Source organism: Castor canadensis, chromosome 11 (genome assembly GCF_047511655.1).
Source record: "Castor canadensis chromosome 11, mCasCan1.hap1v2, whole genome shotgun sequence".
NCBI classification, from domain to species: Eukaryota; Metazoa; Chordata; class Mammalia; order Rodentia; family Castoridae; genus Castor; species Castor canadensis.
Window position 1 is genome coordinate 52,488,336 of NC_133396.1, and position 20,094 is coordinate 52,508,429.

The window sequence follows — 20,094 nt, forward strand, 5'->3', positions numbered from 1 at the left end:
GTATTTGCCACTCTACCTCACACAGCAGTCAGCATTGTTCACAACAAGCATCCTATGTCTTAAGAACCAACAATGTAATTCTGTCCTGAAGTCAGACTGTTTTTATGTGAGTCTCTGGGTCAGGCCTCTAGAAACAAATCTCATGAGACTTTCTGAACCTCAACACACTTCAAATTACATTCTGCTGTTCCTCAAAGAATCCTGAGGGGAGGGGGACAAGCCCTGGCTCCCTGTTAGGCAGGCCCAGTTAACTCCAAATGGAGATTTAGACAAATGCTGATTTTTGGGAAAGGATCTTGCATTTAGTGCAACAATATTAACAGAAAAATGCTGAGGCTTCATTTTTCATATTTTCTTGATCCCATTGCCATCCTTTTCCTCCTACTTATTAATCATCAAAGGTTGAATGGTAGCCGGGTACTGGTGGCTCACACATGTAATCTTAGCTACTCAGGAGGCAGAGATTAGGAGGATCATGGTTTGAAGCACCTCAGCTCATGAGACCCTATCTCAAAAATACCCAACACAAAACAGCTGGTGGACTGGCTCAAGTGGTAGAGTGCCTGCCTAATAAGCCATGACTTCAAATCCCACCTCCCAAAAAAAAAGAAGGAAGAAAAAGTTGATGGACTTCACTCTCCAGCATGTCCTAGCCAACCCCTATAATTTAGTAACTACTCCGCTGACAGAACCTAGGATTTTTTTCTTTTTCTTTTTGAGACAGATCTCATTTTGTAGCCCAGCCTGGCTCCTTCACAGTGCTAGGAATAACGAAGTGTGTCACCATACTCAGCTGAGAACTTCTTTTATGAAATACCTTTACCTTCAGAAATTTCTGAACTTTCCTAAACTATCCTTAAATCACTGCAACCATTTTGAGAAAGGATGCTGTGTTCACAGAGGAGCTTGGAAAATTCTCTGCTACCTCCCTTAAAGAGATTTTGCCTTGAAAGAAAGAAAAATAAAGAAAAGAAAACAAAACAAAACAAAAAAAAAACCAAGAGATTCTGCCTTGAACTGGTTTAAAATTGTTTCACTCTGTTTTCCACTTTCCAGTTTTCAATCAGTTAACAGCCCTCACACTTTGAGAAACAATGTCCTCCCTGTCTCCTTACCTAATATTGCTGACTGGTTGCACATGGTCTCAGGCCTCCCAAGTAGCTAGGATTACTGGTGTGACCCACCAGCACCTGGTAGAAACACACCAGGTTAAATGGTTTCACCTTGGGAAGCAGAGATCGGGAGGATTGAGGCTCGAGGCCAGCCTGGGCAAATAATTCAGGAGACTCCCCATCTCCAAAATAACCAGAGTAAAATGGACTGAACCTGTGGATCAAGTGGTAGAGTACGTGACCTGCCTAGCTAATCACAAGGCCCTGAGTAATTCAAATCCTAGTACTGCCAAAAAAGAAAAAGAAAAAGTAATATAGGAAATTTGAGAGATACAGAAAAAGAAATTCGCCCTACAATCTAAGTATATTCAGTATTAATTTTCTTTCTTTCAACTTTCTTTCTTTTCTTTTTGGTGATGGAGATTGAACCCATGGCCTCCAACATGCTAGGCAAATGCTCTGTCACTAAACGGTATCCCCAGCCAGTACCTCATTTTTTTTGATCTGCTGCAATATATTTCATAGTATGGAAATACCATATTTTGTCCATTTCTTTACCGATGGATGTTGTTTCTGTTTCTGTTAAAACAATACTGCAATAAATAAGTGTAAGTGTCTTGTCACCAAAATACAAGTATTTCTTTAGGATATACTAGAGGTGGGATTACTATATCAAATATAGCATTTAGCTGGGGGCATGGCTCAAGTGCTAGAGATCCTGCCTAGCAAGCGAGAGGCCCTGAGTTCAAACCCCCAGTATCACCAAAAACAAACAAACAACAAAAAAAAAATCAATATAGCATTGGGCACCAGTGTCTCATGCCTGTAATCCTAGCTACTCAGGAAGCAGAGATCAGGAGGATCATGGTTTGAAGCCAACCAGGGCAAATAGTTTGAGCGACCCTATCTCTAAAAAACCCATCACAAAAATAGGGCTGATAGAGTGGCTCAAGGTGAACGCCTTGAGTTCAAATGCCAGTACCATAAAACACACACACACACATACACACACACACAAAATCTTTACGTTTTCATGAGTTTTACAAAAATTTTTGCCCTTCAAAAAGGATATTATCCAGCTTTTTAAAAAAAGGAAATTCTGACACAGCATGTATACTACAACATGGATGAATTATGGGACTTTTCTTTTTTTGCAATACTGGGGCTTGAACTCTGGGCCTACACCTTGAGCCACTCTGCCAGCCCTTTTTTTGTGAAGGGTTTTTTGAGATAGGGTCTTGTGAACTATTTGCACAGGGTTGTCTTCGAACCGTGAGCCTCCTGATCTCTGCCCCGAGTAGCCAGGATTATAGGCGGGAGCCACCAGCACCTGGCTGAATTATGGGCCTTTTAAGGGAGCTTGCCATGACCCTTAATGCTAGGCAAGCACTCTCCCACTGAGCTAACATTCCCAGCCCTTTTTTACTTCATTTTGAGACATGGTCTTGCTAGGTAGCCCAGGTTGGCCTTCAACTTTCAATCCTCCTGCCTCGGCCTTCTGAGTGCTGCGATTACATTATAATACCTGGCCTAGAAGTACAATTTTTTTTCCTTTTTTTGTAGCACTGGAGTTTGAACTGAGGACCTCATGCTTGCTAGGCAGACACTCTGCCACTTGAACCATTTTTGCTTTTGTTGTTTTTCAAATAGGAGTCTCTTATTTATGCCTAAACCTCAATCTACCTATTTATGCTTCCCAAATAACTGGGATGACAGGCATGGACTGCCACACCCAGTTGATTGGTTGAGATGGGGGGGGTCTCACTAACTTTTTGCCAGCCTGGCTTAGAATCTCTGTCCTCCTGATCTCCACCTCGTGAGAAGCTGGGATTACAAGCATGAACCATGCTGCCCATCCCATCAGTGTAACATTTTATAACTTGGTGTTTGCCAACCCCCTGAGTCATCCTGGTACTGTTCCCAGCCTTTGTGCTCCTAAAACTGGAGTGAAGTTCAAGGCCCCAGGTCAAGAGCATCAAAAACTACCCATTAGCCTTGTTCTCTGGAGCCTGCTATGAACTAGTTACTGTGAGGGGGCCGAGTACACTCTGGGACCAGCTGGCTCTGCTAGGCATAGCAGGAAGAGCACAGTGGCCCAGCCCCATCAGCTTCATCGATATGCAGCTGAGGCCTCCCAAAAACCAGCCTTGAAGAAGAGAGGTAACACTCCCAATTTTCACAACTGCTCTCCTCTCCTTAGTAAGTGAAAAATACTGACAGTTGCTTCCAGTAAAGAGAATGCTTAGGGCTTTTAGGAACCTATAGGGCTTATCTGATGAAGACCTTCCTTGAATCTCCCACCATACCACGCAGCCTTTCAAGAGACCCAGGGCTCCCACTCTCCACTGTGGTCTCCAACACCTGCTCTTTGCCTCTGGCTTCCCAAGAAGGAACCCTCTCCAAAGCTGTTTTTCTGAGCACAGGCCTACATGGGATCACCTTTAGAAGCTGAAGTGGCCTGCTCTTCTTTTACTGCCAACTCTTTAATACAGAATTCCTGATCACCTTTTCAATGAACCAATTCCTCTCCCTCCCCCTTAGCTTTTCCTGGAAGCAGATGGCATGGTTTACTGGAGCCATCCAAGACCTTGAGAAGAAAGTCACTGAGTCACCCAAGGACATGGCCAGAGAGCTCACAAAAACAGGGACTTCCAATGGAGAGAGGGTGGTTAACCAGTGTAGGGGTGCAGCTGGACAGGAGGAATAACCTCTAACATTCTGTAGCACAGTAGGGTACCTATGATTGGCCACAACTAATGGATTAATTCGAAATAAAGAGGATAGTGAATATTCCCAACACAAAGAAATGCCAATTACACTGATTTGATCATTACACTTGTATACATGTATTAAAATGTCACACTCCACCCCATAAATATGTACGACTACTGTACCAATGGAAAATGTTAGAAAGAAAAGGAAAAATAAGAGCCTCCAAAGACATGGGGGGGAGAATCCAAAGGCACAAAAGTGGGTGCTTGAAGAGTCTGGAAATGTAGGGTCATGGCATTCATGTCTCACTCTGTTTGACTTTCTGGGCCTCAGCCACTGCCAGACAGTTGATGCCTCTGCTGTCTCTTCTCATTTCTGCAAAACCACAAGAACTCAGGTTGACGCTGCTCAAAAGCTTCCAGGATTGTGCTTATTTCTTCTAAGTGGCTGCTCCTCTGCACTCTGACTTCATGCACCTAAAATAATATGCTTTCACATTTGGGTCTGTCATCTCCACTTGTATTTTAGGTCAAGGCAGCACAAGGTGGCCCCAAGCTCTGTCCACTGTGTTTGGGTTAACAGGGCCTGATACAAATCTCCAAACATGGAAATTTATAATGAAATAAGGGGTCTGCACCTAAATACATACAGCAAAGTAAATAGAACATCTGTGCAGGCTCTCTCAGGTGGCCCCATACCATAGAATGTGCGAGGGAGAAGATAGAGTTGCAAACCCTCTGTGGGGCCTGGTTTGGGTACACTCAGAACAGGCAAATATCACCTCTTCTGTCCTGGAAAAGCAGGGCCAAACAGGTCTATGTGGGGACTGAGTTCCTCATCAGAATTTGAATCCAGCTGGCACCAGTGGCTCATGCCTGTAATTCTAGCTACTTGGAAGGTTAAATCAGGAGGATAGTTATTTGAGACCAACCTGGGCAAAAAGATCCAGAGACACCATCTCAACCAATAGCTGAGTGGGGGGGTACACACCTGTCATCCAAGCTACTGTAGAAAGCATAAAATAGCAGGACCAAGGTCCAGGCCTGGGCAAAAAGCAAGACCCTATCTCAAAAATAACCAGAGTGAGCTCAGTTCCACTAGTTCTTGCCTGTAACCCTAGCTACTCAGGAGACAAAGATCAGGAGGATTACAGCTCAAAGCCAGGCCCAGGGAAATAGTTTGCAAGTCCCAGCCTCAAAATTACTCAACACAAATAGGGGCTGGTGGAGTGGGTCAAGTGGTAGAGCAAGGGTGAAGCCTTGAGTTCAAGGCCCAGTACTGACAAAAGAAATAATAGCCAGAGTGAGCTGGAGGCATGGTTCAAATGGTAGAGTGCCTGCCTAGCAAGTTCAAGACCCTTAGTTCAAACTCTAGTACTACCCAAGATGAAAAAGAAAAAAAGTATTCAGATCCAAAACACCTACTGAGTAAATGAGTATGCTGTTCTAAGCCTTACCCTAAAGCCTCATGTTTGTAAAAATGTCACTGGTCTTTGTTACCCTGTGCCAAGTGCATAGGCTACACACATAGACAAATGTGCTCAGTCAGAGGGTGGAGACAGGCAAGTAGAGAGACAGATGTAATGTGGCATGACGATGCCTGCCAAGGCAGGACCACACACAACTACAGTCCTGTCCAGCAGGAAAAGGTGAGAGAAGTTCCTGAGGTGATGGGGAGGAGTAGGCTGATTTGAGTGAGGAAGATAGCATGGAGGGGTGGGGTTCTGCACCACTGCCTGGACCAGACAGTGTTGCCTCCACGTCTGCAGTGACTCAGACTTCTGCTCTGGGCACACTTGGCCAAACAAGGGTTGCCTAGTCATCTTGTGTTTATGGTGTGCTGAGCAAAGAGATATGACAAACTGACTTGCAGAAGTTGCCTCTTGTCCTACCCCCTCCAAACACCCAGGGCTGGAAAATGACATTTTAAGGGTGAGTTCTCCTAACAGTTCTCCTCTCTGGAGAGCAAAGTGTGGAAACTTGACTGAAAGAGTTGTTTCATGGGGTAAAACAACTCTAGGGTTTATCTACCTCATGCCCTGAATTCTCCAGGACCCGCTTGACAGGACTCCCCTGGGGGAAATGAATTTCCAGGCCAGAATAATAAGATATTTCAAAAACATCAACATTTTCATAAGAAAAACAACAAAACTGTATTATCTTCAGAATAAGAATTTGAAATTGGCATAATAAATATAATAAGGGATAAAAGGAAGCCAGGCTCTGGTGACTCATGCTTGTAGTCCTAGCTACTCAGGAGGCAGAAATCAGGAGGATCCTCAGTTTGAAGCCAGCCCAGGCAAATAGTTCATGAGAACCTATCTCGAAAAAAAACCATCACAAAAAAGGACTGGTGGGGTGGCTCAAAGTGTAGGCCCTGATTTCAAACCCCAGTACTGAAAACAAAAACAAAAATGAAACAAAGCAAAATAAAAACATAGTAAAAGGAAGATGTTAGAACTGTGAAACAAGAACATCAAAAAGAATCAACACTGGGGCTGGGGGGAGTGGCTCAAGTGATACAGCATCTGCCATGCAAGCTTGAGCCTCTGAGTTCAAACCTAACACCACCAAAATAATAGTAATAGTAGCAGTAGCAGTAGTAATATGCCAGGCCCTGGTGGCTCACACCTATAATCCTGGCTATTTAGGATACTGAGATTGGGAGGATTGCAGTTTGAGGCCAGCCTGGGCAAATAGTTCTTGAGACCCCATCTCCAAAATAACCAGAGCAAAATGGACTGGAGCAAAATAACCAGCATAGAGTGCCTGCTTTGCAAGCCTGAAGCCCTCAGTTCAAATCCCAGTCCCACCATAAAAGGAAAAAAAATTTATGGACACCTGGGCAGTTAGCATAGACCCTATTTCATTAGACCCTATCTCAAAACCAAAATAAAAACAAAAGGACTCGGGGTGTGAGTCAAGCTGTAGAATGCTGGCCTACATGTGCAAGGTTCAATCCCCAGTACTGGGGGAAAAAAAAAAGCTAAACTGGGTGGCTCAAGCCTGTAATCCTAGTTACTTAGGAGGCAGAGATCAGGAGGATCACAGTTCGAAGCCAGCCTGGGCAAATAGTTCAAGAGACCCTATCTTGAAAATACCCATCATAAAAAAGGGCCAGTGGAGTGGCTCAAGGTATAGGCCCCGAGTTCAAGCCTCAGTACTGCAAAAAAAAAAAAGTTAAGACTAAAGAAAAAGAGGAAATACATTCATAAGACCAGTAATTAAAGTCAGAATTAAAATACTTTTTATACATGGGTTCGGAGGTGAATAGATATGAAGGAGGGGCCTTTGCACATCTATAGATTAGAGATACAGAAATGGATTCTGGGGCTCCCAACCTACCTCCACCCACCCACCCCTGGCATGACTCCTTTGCTGGTCAGTTCTCTTCATTCAAAGTTAATTTCCCACTCAGCCTTTAGAAAGCACATGTCATCTGTTCACTTCTTCCAGGCTTTGCATGCATTCCTCAGGTTCAGGCAGGTTTGTGCACCTGCTGACATGTGGTTCTGACTTACTTAGGAGAGAGGCTGGCACCCCTTTAACCTTGGGATACACAGGGTGCTGGGAGCTGTCAAAATCACCCCAAGGTCTGTAGTGGCACTCTGTGTGGGGGAGTGGAGAAGTGGTCTGATTTCTCAAAATAATCCCTCCCTTAGAAATACCCCAATTTCTCTTCACTTAGCTCAAGCCTGCATGACCCCAACAGCCACCTTCTCCCTGTCCATACCCCACTGCTGGGGGAAATCATACACTTGACCAGTTTCATTTTACATTCATGCTCATAAAACTCCAAGGGGTTCTGAATACTGACATGCAAATTTACTTGTCTCAAAGAGGTGACATATTATATTTTCTCACCCTTCCCACCCCCACCCTCCAACTCTGATCTTGTGACCTTAATCTCACACTTAGAAAAAACAAAAGCCATCAGATTTCTCAGCCATTGGCTTGAAACATGCCTGTACCAGGCCCTGGCTTGTCTTCTGTTCCTGTTTTGTTACATGATGTACTCCTCCACTTGGGCCATTCTGTCACCTTCTCAAGCACTTTGTTCTTGCAGTTATTGGCCTCCTCTGCACTGTTTCTCCCTGCCTACTGGGTTATTCCCTCACCTACAGAATCTTACCTGTGTCTTTGATCTTTAAAACAAGCAACCCCCCCACCCCACCTTTCCTTCCAGTTAGTGCCCACCTCCCCTCTTCCCTGTAGAATAAGGAATCTCCAAAAGGTGATATATATACATTATCTCAACTTCACTTTTTTGTTTTGGTTTATCTCTCTTTAAAAAGGAAATAAGGACCTGGTGGAGTGGCTCAAGAGATAGAATGCCTGCCTAGCAAGCATCAGGACCTGAGTTAAAACCCAAGTACCAGTACTGTCAAAAAAACAAATAAAAGAAATAAGTAAAAGAAAAACAAAAATATTAAAATAATTTAAAAATAAATAAATAAAGCCGGGCACTGGTGGCTCACACCTGTAATCCTAGCTACTCAGGAGGCAGAGATCAGGAGGATCTCAGTTTGAAGTCAGTCTGGGCAAACAGTTTGTGAGACCCTATCTCAAAAAAACCCTATCACAAAAAATTGGGCTGGTGTAGTGGCTCAAGGCGAAGGCCCTGAGTTTAAGCCTCAGTACCGAGAAAAAAAAAAAAAAAAGGTTTCTTGTCCAAATCCCTCTAAAATGGAAATAAAAGAATACAAAAGGTGTTCTGGGGATGTAACTCAGCAGTGGAGGGCTTGCCTAGCACCTGTGAGGTCATAGGTGCAATCCTTAGCACCTTCAAAGAAAGGGAGAGAAAGAGAAGTAGGAAGAGGAAGATGAGGAAGAGGAGGAGGAGGAAGAGGAAGAGGAAAGGAAGAGGAAGAAGAAGAAAGAAAAGGAAGAGTAGGAGGAGAAGAGGAAGAAGGAAGGATGGAAGATAGAGAAGGGAGGGAGGAAAGGAAAGAAAGAGAAAAAAAGAGTGAAAGAAAGAAGAAAGAAAGAAAAAGAAAACAGGTATAAACCCACAAAGACAAAGAGACTGGGACAAAGAGGGGGAGAGAAGCTGCCCTGTCAACCCAACTTCAGAGGCACAGCACCCTGAGGGATGCTTAGGTAAGCCCCATCTGTGCATCTGGCTTTTTCTTTTCTTTCTCCTTTTTTTGCTAGGTAGTGTTGTATATACTAGGCAAGTGCTCTACCACTGAGCTTCATCCCCAGCCCCATTTGACTTGCTGCTATTAGACTTTTGAGGAAAGGCTCCTCATGAAAGATACAAATATCACATACATAAAGGAAAAAGGAGACAATGCAGAGAGACAAAACCAAAACAAAACAAAAAAACACTGATGGACAAGTTTTCCCATTGTCTCCACCTGTCTGGGCCCCAGGCGCTACTTTCAGGCAGTGCTGGCCCCTGAGACCAACAACTTTTCTCTTTGGAGACAGATTTTCCTACCAGTGTGGCAGGCTTTGGGGCTAGGACTCTGAAGGACAGGCTAACCCTCTCCATTACTTGCAGAATAAAATCTAAGTTTGGAATTTCACATTTTTAGGAACTCTTGATGCACGGATGAGACACGCAGGAATTTCAGATGCTCAGGGTTCTTGAGCCTACTCTGAGAATGAAAGCACAGACAGACTCTAACAGCAGAGGTCGGAAAGATTTTATTTGCAGAGAATTTAGTTGGAGAAAAGAGAAGAGAAAGACTGCATATTGGAGAATGCAGGGGGACCCGGAAACTGGTGATCCAGTGGGTCAGGTTGGGGAGTGGGGTTTTATAACCTATTTGCATTGCCTGATGGCAGGAAATGCCTTTCAGATGCAAACAGGCATTTCCTAGGGAGGAGAAGTGTCTCCTTGACCTCCTGAGGTCTGTCCTTCAGTCCTTCATTCCCCCCTCTCAATGGTCACCCTAACTGCTGTTAGGGATAGGGATGACGAGGTCTGTTCAGTAACTGCTTCCTGCTGATGGGGCGATGAAGGGGCCCGCAGTGTCAGGGCTGACCACGAGAGGGGTTGTCAAGGGGACCGTGGTAGTAGGTTGTTTTCATCTCCACCAGAGGCATTTGTAGTTTGATGGATTCTAGGCGAGAAGAAACAAACTTGACAAGTAAGTTTAAAATGCAAGGCCCAAACACAAGCAAGAGAATAATGGCAACTATAGGCCCCAGAAAAGGTAGGAACCAAGTCCGGGAGGGAAGCCAGAACTTCACACCTGAGTAGAAATCTGAGTTTCAAGAGATTGCTCCCGGAGCAATTTAGCCTGTTGGAGAATGTAATCTGCACATTCCTCTACAATGCCTGAAGTGTTTATATATGTGCAACAGGAGGTATTGGCAATGGCACACACCACCCCCTCATTTGGCCAAAAGAAAATCTAGGGCCAGGTGGTGGTCCATTACCATACAGGCAAGGGACGACAAAAACCTTTGCATGTCCTTAATGGCAAGGCCTACCTGGCCTGAGGTGTCCTCTACCACTTTGGTTAGGTTTTTTGCAGTTACCTGATTGATTGGCAATCACCCCTTAGCTGATTCCAGCAAGGGCTGCAAGTAATGCTGTTATCTCTAAAACTATTAAAGTAACCTCTCTTATACCTATGGGAAGCTGTTCCTATTGTAGTTAGAATTTCTCTTTTCTTCCAAATGGCTGCATGAGCATGCAGGATCAGGGAGGCATACTTAGAATCTGTATAGATGTTGACTCTCTGTTCTTTTGACAGTCTTAGGGCTTCTGTTAGGACCACTAATTCTGCCAATTGAGCACTTGTATTAGGAGGAAGAAGACCTGATTTGAGGGTGCCAAATTCTGTCACCACTGCAAACCCTGCATGTCTGACACCATTCTTGACAAAGGAACTGCCATCAGTGTACAATTCTATATCTGAGTTTTTTAAGGGCCGATCAGTTAAGTCAGGTCGGGCAGCATAATTTTCCATAAGTACCTCCTCACACGAGTGCTCAGGATTTCCCTCTGCCTCTAGTAGAAGGGATGCAGGATTTAGGCTCTGACAGGTCCTTAAAGTTATTTCTGTCTCTCCCAGAAGCTGGGCCTGATATTTAAGTAGACGGCTGTCAGATAGCCAAAGTTCTCCTTTTGACTTTAAAAATTCCCCCTAGGTCGTGTGGGGTATAAACCGTTAGGGGGCGGTTTAGGATAAGTTTCTGAGCTTCAGGCAGTAGAAGGCTTACTGAGGCCATTGCTCTAAGGTATCCTGGCCATCCCTTGGCTACCTGATCTGACTCTTTGCTTAAGTAGCCTACTGGCTGGGGAGTGATGCCCTGGAGCTGAGTCACTATGCCCAAGGCCAGTCCTCCCTTTTCACAGACATATAATTGAAACTTGTCTTGTATTGGGAGACCCAGGGCGGGAGCTGTCATAAGAGCCTTCTTTAACCTGTGGAATGCAGTTTCTGACTTGTCATCCCACTCAATAAAGGGCTGGGTATCCTTCTGTGCTTCCTTAAGGATTTGATATAAGGGCCTGGCTAGGTCTGCATATCCAAGGATCCAAATTCTACAGTATCCTGTGACACCCAAAAAGGCCCTCAATTGTTTTAGAGTTTTAGGTAGAGGAAATGTCAGGATTGGATGGATTCTGTCTTCTCCTAGAGACCTCATTTCTTTCTCCAGGACAAGACCTAAATATGTAACCATAGACTGACACAATTGGGCTTTTTCTTTAGAGATTATATAAACTCTATCTGCCAAGAAGTTTAGTAAGGACTCAGTGGCTCATGAAATGACAGGCTCATTTGGTCCACAGAGCTCAGGAGGTCATCTACATATTGTAGCAGAGTAGCTTGTGGATATTGCCATTCTGCCAAGTCCTGGGTTAGAGCCAACTCAAAGAGGTGGGGGCTGTCTCTGAATCCCTGGGGGAGGACAGTCCAAGTGACCTGTCCAGACTTTCTTGTGGGGTCCTCAAAGGCAAAGATAGGTTGACTTTTGGGGTGTTAGGGAATGAAAAAGAAGGCATCTTTTAAATCCAGGATAGAGTAGTAAGTAGTACCTGGAGGTATTTGGGCTAAAAGTGTATAGGGATTTGGAACTACAGGGTGGAGTCACTACTGCTTCATTGATCAGGTGGAGATCCTGGACTAGACTCCATTTGTTAGGTCCCTTCCTGACACTGAGAATAGGAGTATTATATGGGCTGGAGCATTCTATTAGCAGTCCCTGTCTTTTAAAGTCTTTGATTATGGGAATTAGTCTCTTCTTAACTTCTGGCTTTAAAGGATATTGTTTTTGATGGAGAAACCAGGAGGGGTCCTTGAGATGAATTAGGACTGGGGCAGCTGTTCATGCCTGTCCCACAGTGTGTCCATCCATCCACACCATGGGGTCTACTTGTTCCTCTATTAGGGGCAAGCAAAAGTACTCTCCTGGGGGTAAAAGTAGCTGTACCCCCAATTTGGATAGAAGGTCTCACCCTAGCAAAGGAGTAGGGGTTTCTGGGACAATTAAAAAGGAGTGACAGAAATGGAAATCTCCCCAGGAGCAGGCTAAAGGCTGAGTGAAATAACGTTCTAGAGGCTGGCCTGATATGCCTCGAACAGTAATTTTCTTGGAGGACCTGGGTCCGGGAGAGAAAAGAATAGCTGAGATGCTGGCTCCAGTATCGATAAGGAGGCTGACCTTGTGCTTAATTTGGGGCTCTTCTGCTTTTACAGTGGTTACAGAAGACTGTATGGGAGGCCCCAGGACCCGTCATTGGGTGGGAGGCTCTGACCTCGTTTCCCCTGAGAACCGGGGACAGTGTGCCTTCCAACGTTTTCCCCGACAAATGGGGCAGGGTCCTGGAGGTAGCTTTCTCTGGGGGCACTCCCTCCTAAAATGGCCGGCCTGTCCACATTGAAAGCATGTCCTTGGGTTTGGACTTTGCCCTAGGGGAGCCTCTGAGCGCTATGATCAGAGCCTCCTGCCGCTTATCCTTTCTCTTTTCCCTTTCCAGGTCCTTCCTTTCTTTTTCTAAGTCCCTGTTATAGTATACAGATGTGGCTACACGGACCAATTGGTCCAGATCTCTGTTCCCATCAGCCACCAATTTCTGAAGCTTTTTACGGATATCTGGTGCTGACTCTTAGGAAAAACGCCGCTCTCAAAGAAAGCTCACGAGAAAACTCACGTCCATAGAGCAAGGTTTAATGGCAGGCCCAAACTGCCAGGCTGGCCGGGGAAAAGATGGTGCAGCCCAGAGCCTGGGTGAGCAGTGGCTTTTATAGAAGGGGGAGGGTAAGAAGGTTAGGGCATGCACAGTAGTCTCTGGTAGGGGTGGGGCTGTCTTAGAGCGCAGGAATTTGTTTAAGGGCGGGGCTGCCATTTTGGCTGATTCACAAAATGGTGACGTTATTGTTCTATCACTGACTATGTTAGAAATTTATCTTTTAGGACGACTTCCTCTTCCTGTGACTCTGGTACAATGTTGGTATGCTTTTGTAAACATCCTTAAGTCTCTGTAGGAAAGCTACTGGAGTTTCTAAGGGTCCTTGCTGTACAGCTGTGACTTGGGAGTAATTAAGAGGTTTTACCTTGGCTCTCCTTAGTCCTTCAAGAATGCAGTGGATGAAATGGTTATGACTCCATTCATCCTTGTCATTTTCAAGGTCCCACTTAGGGTCATACGTAGGCACTGCCTGATCTCCTGTTGGAATTGGGAATCGAGGCTCCCTTCTAGGTATCCAATGTCTTTGTCTTTCTTCTCCCTCCCACTCCTCCTCCCGTGAGGGCCCAGTAGGAGACAGGCCTGTAGGGCCGCTTTTATCTAAGTGATAATTGTCTCCAGCTGTGACTGCCTGATCTAGTACCCACTGTTTCTCCAGAGAAGTGAGGGTCTGAGATAGCAATAGCATTACATCTTTCCAGCTCAGTTCAAAGTTTTGGCTGACTTCTCTAAATGCCTGGATGTACTGATCTGGGTTTTCTGTGTAATTTCCTAAATCCTTTTTTATTTCTTTAAGTTCACTCAGTCTAAAAGGAACATGAGCTCTGTCCCCTCCGGGAATTAACTGGAGGGGTAGAGTCCTGTGGGACAGCGTGTAGTGTGTGAGGTGGCTGGGTAAGGGGGAAGAGGGGGAGCTGATGGAGCATTAGATGGGTTTTTTGGTTCAAGGGAGTTTGGGGGCTTTTTGGAAAGGGTTACCATGGTCTGGGTATCTAGCCTGCATTTGTTTAGCCATTCTGGGTGGTCTCTTAGGAAAAAGAACAATTGAACTTACGGAACTTCGGTCCACTTTCCCTCCTTTTTACAGAACACATCTAATTGAAGAATGGTATAATTAGTGCTCCCTCCTTCTGGCCATCTTTTCTCATCTCCCAGAGGATACTGTGGCCAAGCCTGGGTGCAGTAAAACTTGAGTTGCTTTTGCTGAAGACTTTCTGGATCAAGATCTTTCCGATGTTTTAATAAGCAGGCAAGGGGGGATCCTTCCTGGATCCTTCAGGCTTGATTTCCCATCTAAAAAGGGAAACAAGGGAAAATTGGTCACCTTAACAGAGGTTTCTCCTTTTATCTAAGCATCCCCAGATGAGGAGAAACTCTAGCGGGAGAGGGCATCCCGCTCTCCCTTGCTCCTTTCACTGCCACTCATGGGTAGAGTCGTGGAGGATTTACAGATAGACATCTCAGTTGCACCCACCCCCCTGAGATGATCTTTGACCAATCTCTCATCTATTTGAACTTGCCTGTTTGCCCTGCAACCCAGGTAGGCCTAGTTCTCCTCTACCAGCTGAACGCTTGTAATTAAAAAAAACCAAGAGGGCTTGCATGGCCAGAAGGAGGACCCCTTTAGAGGCATGGATGGGGACTCTTGATGAAGTAGTCTTTTGTTCCCCTATATATCCTGTGAGGCATATATGCTTTCTATGAAAGGAGAGAGAGCATCTTACCAGAGCTTTGCTCTGGTAAGGGGCAAAAATGGAGATCTGAGGTTTTTGCCTTTTAACTGTTTTTTTTTTTTTTTTTTCTTTTCCTGAGGGCAGGCTGCGGAACCTGTTTAACTAATCTGATGCTTGACAAAGACAGTTAAGCCTAAATTGGAGACTAGCACTTTCTGATGCCTGTAGGGATTTTTCCCAAACTCCCTGAAGAAAGAAGCTCACTGCTATTTATAGCAAAGGCGGGGAGGGGGACACTCATCCTGAACTGCCTGGGAAAGGGGAAGAAGCTGAGGGTTGGGGAAAAAGAGAGATTCCAGGCTCAACGCATGAGGGATTATTGATCATCCCTGCTATCCAGGCTGATCCTGCCCAAAGGCAGTACTGGAGCACTGGAAGCAAGAGGTGACCTCCACTCTCAGGCCATGGAAACCATGAAGGAAGCATAAGAGATCTGATTGTCTGTTTGCCGCGTACATGGCTGGGGAGGTCCAAGACTTAGCTGCCTTTGGGGCCTCAGGGCGGGTCAGAAAGTTGTGTCTCCAGCCAGAATGCCCCAGCCAGAACGCCTTTTGTGGCTTGAAGACAAACTTTCCTTTCCACCAGCTGTTTTCCGACCTCCCCTTAAGCTGGTCAGATCTTGAAAGAGAGTGTTAGTGTTTAAGGAGAGGAAAAAAGAAAAAGCCTCAGTATACTTAAGTCGAGTTCCACCCACGTAGCATTGGCAATGCAGTACAAACCCCTGCCCGGCCTCTGAGTTTCCTCACATTGCCTGCCGTACAGCTGTAGTGAGCTCAGACCTTTTCCTCAGTTTCCCAACTGAGAAACCCTCCTTAACAAGGACAGCGAGAGAGGGAGAAAAGGTCGACCTGAGAGTTCCACCGTAGCTAGGCTGTGGTGGTGGGGTCTCTCCTGACAAACAGACTCCACCGGAGTGCCGGATGCTCACGGTCACATTCCTAGGCGGTCTTTCCCAGTTTGGCACAACCTATACCGACCTCAGGTGAAGGCTGGTCCCTTCGTGCGTCGCCAAATATGATGCATGGATGACACGCGCAGGAATTTCAGATGCTCAGGGTTCTTGAGCCTACTCTGAGAATGAAAGCACAGACAGACTCTAACAGCAGAGGTCGGAAAGATTTTACTTGCAGAGAATTTAGTTGGAGAAAAGAGAAGAGAAAGACTGCATATTGGAGAATGCAGCGGGACCTGGAAACTGGTGATCCAGTGGGTCAGGTTGGGGAGTGGGGTTTTATAACCTATTTGCATTGCCTAATGGCAGGAGATGCCTTTCAGATGCAAACAGGCATTTCCTAGGGAGGAGAAGTGTCTCAACCTCCTGAGGTCTGTCCTTCAGTCCTTCACTCTTGCCCCTGTTGATGCTTTGTTTTTGTTTGCAGTGCTAGAAATTGAACCTGAGGTCTTGTGCATGCTAGGCAGGCATTAAACTATACCTCTAAGCTATATCTCCAGTTCCTTGTCCCTGTTTTTTTAGCCAAACACCATCCCCTGAAAATAAGAACCTGACCCATTCTCCCCTTTCTAGGCCTGCACTACCCTCCAGTGGCAGCAATGAATTTTCCTTGGTTTGTGGGTCTGGAGGGAAGGCAAACTCTGCCATGGGGGAACCTTGAAAGAAGCCAGGCACACAAGTTACATGCTGCATGATTCCACACACCTGGAAATGCCAAAGCTGGAAGGACAGAAAACAGATCAGTGGGTATCAGGGAACTGTGGTGGGAGAGGGGAAGGCAAGGGAGCACAAGAGCACATTTTGGGGATAGAAATGCTCTATAACTTGATTGGTGCTTGATTGGTGACAGGTTGTATATATTTTTAAAAATTCTTTGAAGTGCATCTGGGCATGGTAGTGCACAATTGTAATCCCAACACTCAGGAGATGGAGGAAGGAAGATAGAGTTCTAGGCCTACATATGGAGACCGTGTCTCAAAAAAAAAAAAATCAAAGAATTCTTTGACGTTTACCTTAAAATGGGTGTAAACTTTAAAAAAATTAAAGTGTATATAGCGCCTGCCTAGCAAACACAAGACGTGAAGTTCAAACCCCAGTATCACCAAGAAGGAAGGAGGGAGGAGACTTAAGAAAGGAAGGGAGGGAGAGATGAAAGGAAGAAAGGAAACAAGGAAGGAAAATGAAAAGAGAGTATAGCCTAGCCTACAGGAATCAGACAGCCTGGGTTCCCTCCCCACCCCGCCATCACTTTGTAACAAGGTTACTTTCTCTCTTTCTGTTCCATCTCCCTCCCTCCTCCCATGTCTGAATGGAGATGGCCACAACTCCCTGGACTGTGGGAAGGATTCAAACAGACAATAGGGCCTGGGTCCCTGCTCAAGCGCGCGCTCCCGGGCTTGCCTCGCGCCCGCAGGCCGGAGGGAGGTGCTACGGTCGGTGCGCCCCTCCAGCGCCCACCCGCCCCCTTGGAGAGGAGGTGGGGACCCGGGGCTCGACACCCTCACTGCCTTGCCTGTGACTTGGGAGAGGAGCCGGGTGAGGCAGGAGAGAGAGACCCGCCACTCTCCCACCCAGTCGGTGGACTCCCTGCTCTGACCCCGCCCAGGAGGGCGTGCTCGGGGAAAAGGGGCGGGGCCTCGGCGAGGGGGCGGGGCCGAGGAGCGGGGGAGGACGCCGAGGGCGGGACAAGCGAGGACTCTGGGGAAGCTCAGGCGGATGGGGGCGGATGGGGGCGGGGTGGCAGGCAGGTCCAGGGCTGGGGGTGGGGAGGCGCGGTGCGAGGGAGGCATGGATGCGGCGGGGTCGGCTGGCGCTCCAGGTTGGCTTTCTTGGCTCATCCCCAGCCTCCAGCGCAGCCCGGATCATCCTCTGGCTTGGTTTGGACTCTGACACATCCTTGGCCCAGACTGATGCCTGCTCTTTCTCCTTGTCTCCATCGCTGGCCTCCGTCTCTCCCCTGTGCTGTGACTAGCACGTCCTCTTTCTGCTCCATCTTTAACCTGGACTTAGCTCCCCGCCACCTCCATCCCCACCCCTCCGAGAGAATAGGCTAGGTAGTTAGCTAAAATCAGGCAGGTGTAGTTAGGACCAAGGGCTCCAAGGGCCCCCGGAAAACTTCCATTGTAACCTGAGCTGCAGACAAATGGGAGAGATGACACCATCCCCCATAACAATTCACTTCCCTCACAACAGCCCCCATCCCCCCAACTCAGGAGAGTGGGAAAGGGGGAAAGCGAGAAGAACGTAAATGAGACCCAGTAAAACCAAGGTCTGATCAGAACATTGCACGATCAACCAGAATGCTGCTTTTCACACATCTAATTATAGAGAAGAGGCTGCAGGCTAAAACTTCCCAGACCCAAAATTCGCCGGCAACCCCACTCCCTCCCCCCTCGACCTATCCCTATGGGAGCTTTGTCCTTTCTCTTAGTAAACTTGTCAATACTCTCACCCTCCGTTGTCCGTGAATTGCACTCCTCCTACTCATGAGACAAAGAGCTAGGCATGAATCGGGAACTCTCCCCTGAGATGAAAGCTGTGACCTTACCCAGCGTGGCATGCCCCAATCTCGCAAGAAGATTCGTCTTTCACCCCACCCCCTTTTCTCTGTTGTGTGCTCCTAAAATGGCAGAACATCTACCTCCCTTGGTTTTCTCATTGGTAAAACCAGATGTCCAGGAGCTGGTGGAGTGGCTCAAGTGTCATGGCATTGTGAGGCCCTGAATTCAATCCCCAGTACCGCCAAAAAAAGCCCAACCCAGATGTCCGTTTCTGGGCAGAGGCTGTTGGAAAGGGAAATTCCCCAGAGAGGTAGAGGCTTGGGGCTGAGCTCCCAGGTTTGGCCTTAGGCCTGCCTGGGATATTCTGGGTCCTGGGAGAGAGGCGTACATAGATAGGCACATCCGGTAGCCTAGTTGAACGGCAGTCTCTGGATTCCCTCGGGTGGTGTGGGAGGGGCCTGCCTACTTCTGTGAGAGCAGAAATTCTCCCAGGCCCAGCAGGATGTGTTGTGTCTGGCCGAATAGACTTTTGTTCCTTTCTCCAGAAGGGATCCTTGGCCTCAGTGCGCCCTTTTGTCCTCTCTTAGGACCAGTGAGTAGATCTATATATATCTATAGACATCTATAGATATATATAGATGTCTATAGATATATAGATGTATCTATAGATATATATATATTTTTTCCCCTCTCTCCGCAGCATCAATCTCCCTTGCTTGTAGGAAGCCTGTGCAGTCTAACAAGCTGGCTTACTGCTGTTTCTTTTCTGACAGTGTCAGACACAATCTGCTCTAGGAAGCTCTACCTGGCCAGTAGACACGGTCAGAGCTTTGGCTCTGAGCTAGGTTTTGGGATTGGTGCAAAGTCAGCAAGTCCAGGTCCTGCCTTGTCCACCTCTCCTCGCCAGCAGCTTCCCCTTTACAGACTCTGAAATCCCTTCTCGCCTCTTTTTATAATGAATTCTGCACATACTTTAGCTGTTTCAGTTGGATTGTTTTTTTACACCTACAAGAGATGTGGATGTTTTGGTGGCACTGGAATTTGAACTCAGAGCTTCATAATTGCAAAGCATGCACTCTATGGCTTGAGCCACGCCTCCAATCCATTTTGCTCTGATTATTTTGGAGATGGGGGTTTTGTGAACTATTTGCCTTGCTCTGTTTAGCCTCTAACCTCGATCCTCCAGATCTCAGTCTCCCACATAGCTAGATTATAGATACTAGCCGCTGGTGCCTGTGACATCTTTATTTTTAAAGCCAATGTCAGTGATTTCAAATAGTACAAAGAATACACATTGAAAAGAAAGTTGCCCTCCTATTCTTGATCCTTAGTTTCTGCCTCTATAACACACATCTGCTCCTTTTTTTGTTTTGTGAGCTGTCTTTTTTTTTTTAATTAAAAATTTACCTGAAAATAAATTCAGATAAAAAAAGAAACTTTTACACAAAGCTACAAAATGTAAAGTGAAATGAAGCATATAGGAAAGATAGGGCCTAAGGTTGCTTGGGGGAGTGTTAGGTTTACTTTTTTGTGTGTATGTGGTGCTGGGGATGGAACTCAGGACCTCCTACATGCTAGGCAAGAGTTTGGCCCCTGAGCCACATTGCCAGTCCTGGGGTGGAGGTGGGGTGCTTTTCAGGGAAGCTTCTTGAAACATGAGCCTAATGACACTGAGTTTGAGGAAGTCTTGCTTCTCTGCTTGATAAATTTCCCTTTAAAAACACAGCATTCTTCTCTGTACAGAAGACTTTATTTTTGTAAACAAATATAATTCATTAATGTAAAGTGTACCATCTGCAGAGTTGTGCAGCCATGATTGCAATCACATTTCGAGTATTTGGGCTGGTGATGGGCCTAGGTGGTAGACTAGGCATATGCCTAGTATGTGTGAGGCCCTGGATTCCACCCCCAGCACCGCAAAAGCAAACATTTCC

General features: G+C 46.3%; 1 long non-coding RNA gene across 2 annotated transcripts; it reads right to left on the minus strand.

Moving 5' to 3' along the window:
* Window positions 1-9,457: 9,457 nt before the first annotated feature.
* LOC141413818 (uncharacterized) lies at window positions 9,458-18,272 on the minus strand. 2 transcript variants are annotated; one of them, XR_012438741.1, is made up of 4 exons: window positions 18,208-18,272; window positions 15,685-15,778; window positions 14,029-14,267; window positions 9,458-9,894 (listed from the first exon to the last, which is right to left on the minus strand). It is a non-coding gene; the product is annotated as an uncharacterized lncRNA (long non-coding RNA). The 2 variants fall into 2 exon arrangements; XR_012438740.1 differs by lacking the exon at window positions 18,208-18,272 and adding an exon at window positions 17,173-17,266.
* Window positions 18,273-20,094: the final 1,822 nt, after the last annotated feature.